This window comes from Arachis duranensis, chromosome 9 (assembly GCF_000817695.3).
Source record: "Arachis duranensis cultivar V14167 chromosome 9, aradu.V14167.gnm2.J7QH, whole genome shotgun sequence".
Classification (NCBI taxonomy): Eukaryota; Viridiplantae; Streptophyta; class Magnoliopsida; order Fabales; family Fabaceae; genus Arachis; species Arachis duranensis.
The window spans coordinates 76815960-76822535 of record NC_029780.3 but is presented as its reverse complement, the minus strand read 5'-3'; the positions used below and the strand labels follow the sequence as shown (position 1 = coordinate 76822535).

Here is a 6576-nt window from a genome sequence, read left to right as displayed (position 1 = left end):
CATAGATTAAGGTGTGGAGCTCTGCTGTACCTCGGGTATTAATGCAATTACTATTGTTCTTCTATTCAATTCCTCTTGTTCTTGTTCTAAGATATCACTTGTTCTTCAACTTGATGAATGTGATGATCCGTGACACTCATCATCATTCTCACCCATGAACAAGGTGACTGACAACCACTTTTTTTCTACAAGCAACCAAGGCTCTAGTGAATATCTCTTGGATTCTTTAACCGGAATCTTCGTGGTATAGGCGAGAACTGATGGCAGCATTCAAGAGAATCCGGAAGGTCTAACCTTGTCTGTGGTATTCTGAGTAGGATTCAATGACTGAATGACTGTGACGTGCTTCAAACTCCTGGGGGCGGGGCGTTAGTGACAGACGCAAAAGAATCACTGGATTCTATTCCGGCCTGATTGAGAACCGACAGATGAATTCCGCTATGCTGTGACAGAGCATATGCAATCGCTTTCACTGAGAGGATGGGAGGTAGCCACTGACAACGGTGAAACCCTTGCTTAAGCTTGCCATGGAAGGGAGTAAGAAGGATTGGATGAAGACAGTAGGAAAGCAGAGAGACGGAAGGGAAGGCATCTTCATGCGCTTATCTGAAGTTCCTACCAATGAATTACATAAGTATCTCTATCTTTACCTTTGTGTTATTTTCGTTCATCACCATATCCAATTGAGTTTGCCTGACTAAGATTTACAAGATGACCATAGCTTGCTTCAATACTAACAATCTCCGTGGGATCGACCCTTACTCGCGTAAGGTTTATTACTTGGACGACCCAGTGCACTTGCTGGTTAGTTGTGCGAAGTTGTGTAATGCCATGGTATTGAGCTACCAAGTTTTTGGGGTTCATGACCGGGGATTATGAGAGTTGTGAAAAGTATTGTTCACAATTTCGCGCACCAGGCATCTATAGGAACTCAGAATTCAGATAGTGTTATTAATTCTCCTAGTTAAGTATGTTGATACTTGAACACAGCTACTTTTATGAGTCTTGGCCTTGGCCCTAAGCACTTTGTTTTCCAGTATTACCACCGGATACATACATGCCACAGACACATGACTGGGTGAACCTTTTCAGATTGTGACTCAGCTTTGCTAAAGTCCCCAGTTAGAGGTGTCCAGAGCTCTTAAGCACACTCTTTTTGCTTTGGATCACGACTTTAACCACTCAGTCTCAAGCTTTTCACTTGGACCTGCATGCCACAAGCACATTGTTAGGGATAGCTTGATTTAGCCGCTTAGGCCTGGATTTATTTCCTTGGGCTCTCCTATCCATTGATGCTCAAAGCCTTGGATCCTTTTTACCCTTGCCTTTTGGTTTTAAAGGGCTATTGGCTTTTTCTGCTTGCTTTTTCTTTTTCTTTTGTTTTTTTGCCACTTTTTTTTCTTTTTTTTCGCAAGCTGTTGCTTTTTCACTGCTTTTTCTTGTTTCAAGAATCAATTTCATGATTTTTCAGATTATCAATAACATTTCTCTTGTTCATCATTCTTTCAAGAGCCAACAATTGTAACATTCGTACACAACAAGATAAAAAATATGCACTGTTCAAGCATTCATTCAGAAAACAAAAAGTATTGTCACCACATCAATATAATTAAACTAATTTCAAGGATAATTTCGAAACTCGTGTACTTCTTGTTCTTTTGTATTAGAAATATTTTTCATTTAAGAGAGGTGAAGGATTCATGGAATTTATTCATAGCCTTAAGACATAGACACTAGACACTAATGATCATGTAATAAAGACACAAACATAGACAAACATGAAGCTTAAAAACAAAAAAAAGAGAAATAAGAACAAGGAATGAGTCCACCTTAGTGATGGTGGCGTCTTCTTCTTGATGGACCAATGATGTCCTTGAGCTTTTCTATGTCTCTTCCTTGCTTTTGTTGCTCCTCCCTCATTACTCTTTGATCTTCTCTAATCTCATGGAGAATGATGGAGTGCTCTTGATGTTCCACCCTTAATTGATCCATGTTATAACTCAAGTCTTCTAGAGAAGTGTTGAGTTGTTCCCAATAGTTGTTGGAGGAAAATGCATCCCTTGAGGCATCTCAGGGATTTCTTGCTGATGAGCTCCCTCACGCGTCTCTTGAGATCTATGAGTAGGATCTCTTGTTTGCTCCATCCTTATCTTAGTGATGGGCTTGTCCTCTTTAATGAGGATGTCTCCTTCTATGATAACTCCAGCTGAGTAGCATAGATGGCAAATAAGATGAGGAAAAGCTAGCCTTGCCAAGGTGGAGGGCTTTTCGGCTACTTTGTAGAGTTCTAGAGAGATAACATCATGAACTTCTACTTCTTCTCCAATCATGATGCTATAGATCATGATGGCCCAATCCACAGTAACTTCAGATCGGTTGCTAGTGGGGATGATGGAGCGTTGGATGAACTCCAACCATCCTCTAGCCACGAGCTTAAGGTCCAGTCTTCTCAATTGAACCGGCTTGCCTTTAGAGTCTCTTTTCCATTGAGCTCCTTCCACACATATGTCCATAAGGACTTGGTCCAACCTTTAATCAAAGTTGACCCTTCTAGTGTAGGGGCGTGCATCTTCTTGCATCATAGGCAAATTGAATGCCAACCTCACATTTTCCGGACTGAAATCTAAGTATTTCCCCCGAACCATTGTAAGATAATTCTTTGGATTCGAGTTCATAGTTTGATCATAGTTCCTAGTGATCCATGCATTGGCATAGAACTCTTGGACCATTAGGATTCTGATTTGTTGAATGGGGTTGGTCAGAACTTCCCAACCTCTTCTTTAGATCTCATGTCGGATCTCCGGATACTCATTTTTCTTGAGCTTGAAAGGGACCTCAGGGATCACCTTCTTCTTGGCCACAACTTCATAGAAGTGGTCTTGATGGACCTTTGAGATGAATCTCTCCATCTCTCATGACTCAAAAGTGGAAGTTTTTGTCTTCCCTTTCCCTTTTCTAGAGGTTTCTCTGGTCTTAGGTGCCATAAGTGGTTATGGAAAAACAAAAAAGCTATGCTTTGACCACACCAAACTTAGAATATTGCTCACCCTCGAGCAAAAGAAGAAAGAAAAGAAGAAGAAGAAGAAAATATGGAGAAAAGGGAGAGAGGTGTGGTTTCAGCTAAGGTAAAGAAGAGAGGGTTGTGGTGTGTGAAAATGAAGAAGGATAGAGGGCTTTATATAGTGAAGGGAGAGGGAGTAGGTTTGGCCATTTTAGGGTGCGTTTGGGTGGGAAATAGATTTTGAATTTGAAGGTAGGTGGGGTTTATGGGGAAGAGTGGATGGATGTGAGTGGTGAAGAGGTGATGGGGAAGAGAGATTGAGGTGATTGGTGAAGGGTTTTTGGGGAAGAGTGTTATTGGATTGTGTGAGGAAAAGAGAAGGTAAGTTGAGGTAGGTAGGGATCCTATGGGGTCTACAGATCCTGAGATGATCCTGTGGGGTCCACATATCCTGAGGTGTCAAGGATTATCATCCCTGCACCAATGAGGCGTGTAAAATGCCCTCTGCACGCAATCCTGGCGTTCAATGCCATATTGATGCTTGTTTCTGGCGTTGAACACCAGCTCCATGCTTGTTTTGGGCGTTCAACGCCAGTCTGCAGCATGTTTCTAGCGTTGAACGCCAGTTCCATGCTTGCTTCTGGCGTTTAACGCCAGCTTCCCTCAGCGTGCAATCCTGGCGTTTGAACGCCAGAATGCTGCTTGTTTATGGTGTTCAATGCCAGAAAGATGCTCTGTTCTGGCATTGAACGCCAGAAAGATGCTCCCTACTGGCGCCAGTAGGCTCTTCCTCCAGGGTGTGCTTTTTCTTCTGCTATTTTTTATTCTATTTTTTTAATTTTAGTATTTGTTTTTTTGACTCCACATGATCATGAACCTAATAAAGCAATAAAGAACAATAAAAACAAAAATAAAATTAGATGAATAAAAATTGGGTTGCCTCCCAATAAGCGCTTCTTTAATGTCACTAGCTTGACAGTGTGCTCCCATGGAGCTTCACAGGTGATCAGGTCAATGTTGTAGACTCTCAACACCAAACTTAGAGTTTTGTTGTGGCCTCCCAACACCAAACTTAGAGTTTGATTGTGGGGGCTTTGTTTGACTCTGTACTAAGAGAAGCTTTTCATGCTTCCTCTCCATTGTTACAGAAGGATGGCCTTGGGCTTTAAACACAAGGTAGTCCCCATTCAATTGAAGGACTAATTCTCCTCTGTTAACATCAATCACAGCTCCTGCTGTGGCTAGGAAGGGTCTTCCAAGGATGATGCATTCATCCTCATTCTTCTTAGTCTCTAAGAGTATGAAATCAGCAGGGATGTAAAGGCCTTTAACCTTCACTAACACGTCCTCTACTAATCCATACGCTTATCTTTGTGATCTGTCTGCCATCTCTAATGAGAATGTGGTAGGCTATACCTCAATGATCCCCAGCTTCTCTATTACAGAGAGTGGCATAAGATTTATGCCTGACGCTAGGTCACATAGAGCCTTCTCAAAGGTCATAGTGCCTATGGTACAGGGTATTTAGAATTTACCAGGATCTTGTTTCTCTTGAGGTAACATTTGCTGAACCCATGTATCTAGTTCACTAATGAGCAAGGGAGGTTCACCTTCCCAAGTCTCATTACCAAACAACTTGGCATTCAGCTTCATGATAGCTCATAGATATTGAGCAACTTGCTCTCCAGTTACATCTTCATCCTCTTCAGAGGAAGAATAGTTTTCAGAGCTCATAAATGGCAGAAGGAGGTTTACTGAGATCTCTATGGTCTCTATATGACCTTTAGATTCCTTTGGGTCCTCAATAGGGAACTCCTTCTTACTTGAGAGACGTCCCATGAGGTCTTCCTCATTGGAATTCACATCCTCTCCTTCCTCTCTAGGTTCGTCCATGTTGATTATGTCAATGGCCTTGCACTCTCTTTTTGGATTCTCTTTAGTATTGCTTGGGAGAGTACTAGGAGGAGTTTCAGTGACTTTCTTACTCAATTGGCCCATTTGTGCCTCCAAATTTCTAATGGAGGACATTGTTTCACTCATAAAACTTAAAGTGGCCTTAGACAGATCAGAGACTATGTTTGCTAAGTTAGAGATGCTCTGCTTAGGATTCTCTGTCTGTTGCTGAGAAGATGATGGAAAAGGCTTGCTATTGCTGAGCCTGTTTCTTCCACCATTATTAAAGCCTTGTTGAGGCTTTTGTTAATCCTTCCATGAGAAATTTGGATGATTTCTCCATGATGAATTATAGGTGTTTCCATAAGCTTCACCCATGTAATTTACCTCTGCCATTGCAGGGTTCTCAGGATCATAGGCTTCTTCTTCAGAAGATGTCTCTTTAGTACTGTTGGATGCATTTTGCCATCCATTCAGACTTTGAGAAATCATATTGACTTGCTGAGTCAAAATTTTGTTCTGAGCCAATATGGCATTCAGAGCATCAATTTCAAGAACTACCTTCCTCTGAGGCGTCCCATTATTCACAAAATTCCTCTCAGAAGTGTACATGAACTGGTTATTTGCAACCATGTCAATAAGTTCTTGAGCTTTTGTAGGCGTTTTCTTTAGGTGAATGGATCCACCTACAAAATGGTCCAGTGACATCTTGGAGAACTCAGATAGAACATAATAGAATATATCCAAAATGGTCCACTCTGAAAGCATGTCAGAAGGACACCTTTTGGTCATTTGCTTGTATCTTTCCCAAGCTTCATAGAGGGATTCACCATTTTTTTGTTTGAAGGTCTAAACATCCACTCTAAGCTTGCTCAGCTTTTGAGGAGGAAAGAACTTAGCCAAGAAGGCCGTGACCAGCTTATCCCAAGAGTCCAGGCTATCTTTAGGTTGTGAATCTAACCATGTTCTAGCTCTATCTCTTACAGCAAAAGGAAAAAGCATGAGCCTGTAGACTTCAGGATCTACTCCATTAGTCTTAACAGTCTCACGGATATGCAAGAATTCAGTTAAAAACTGATAGGGATCTTCTGATAGAAGTCCATGGGGCTTGCAGTTCTGTTGCATTAGAGCAACTAGTTAAATCTTCAGCTCAAAATTGTTTTCTCCAATGGCAAGAATTGAGATGCTTCTTCCATCAAATTTGGAAGTAGGTGTAGTATAGTCACCAAGCATCCTCCTTGCATTATTATTTTTGGCTGCCATCTCCTCTTCCTTTTCGAAAATTTTTGTAAGGTTGTCTCTGGATTGTTATCATTTATCTTCTCTTAGTTTCGTCTTCAAAGTCCTTTCAGGTTCAGGATCTGCTTTAACAAGAATATTCTTGTCCTTGCTTCTGCTCATATGAAAAAGAAGGGAATAGAAAATAATAATAATAGGGACATTCTTTACCACAGTAGAGAGATTCCTTTATGTTAGTAGAAGAAGAAAAGAATAGAAGAGGGAAAAAGTAAGAATCCAAACACAAGGGGGAAGAGTGAGTTCGAATTCTTGAGTGGAAGAGAAGTGTTAGTAAATGAATAAATAAATAGAAAGAGATGAGAGAGGGAGAAATTCAAAAATTAATTTTGAAAAAGGGTTAGTGATTTTCAAAAATTAAGAGAAGAAAAACAATTAAAATTAAA

The 6576-nt window shown here is 40.8% G+C and overlaps 1 non-coding gene across 1 annotated transcript; it reads left to right on the top strand.

Annotated features, from left to right (window-relative positions):
• The first annotated feature begins 5656 nt into the window (after nucleotides 1-5656).
• Nucleotides 5657-5764, top strand: LOC127741938 (small nucleolar RNA R71). Its single transcript, XR_008003125.1, has one exon. It is a non-coding gene; the product is annotated as a small nucleolar RNA R71 (small nucleolar RNA).
• The last annotated feature ends 812 nt before the right edge of the window (nucleotides 5765-6576 follow it).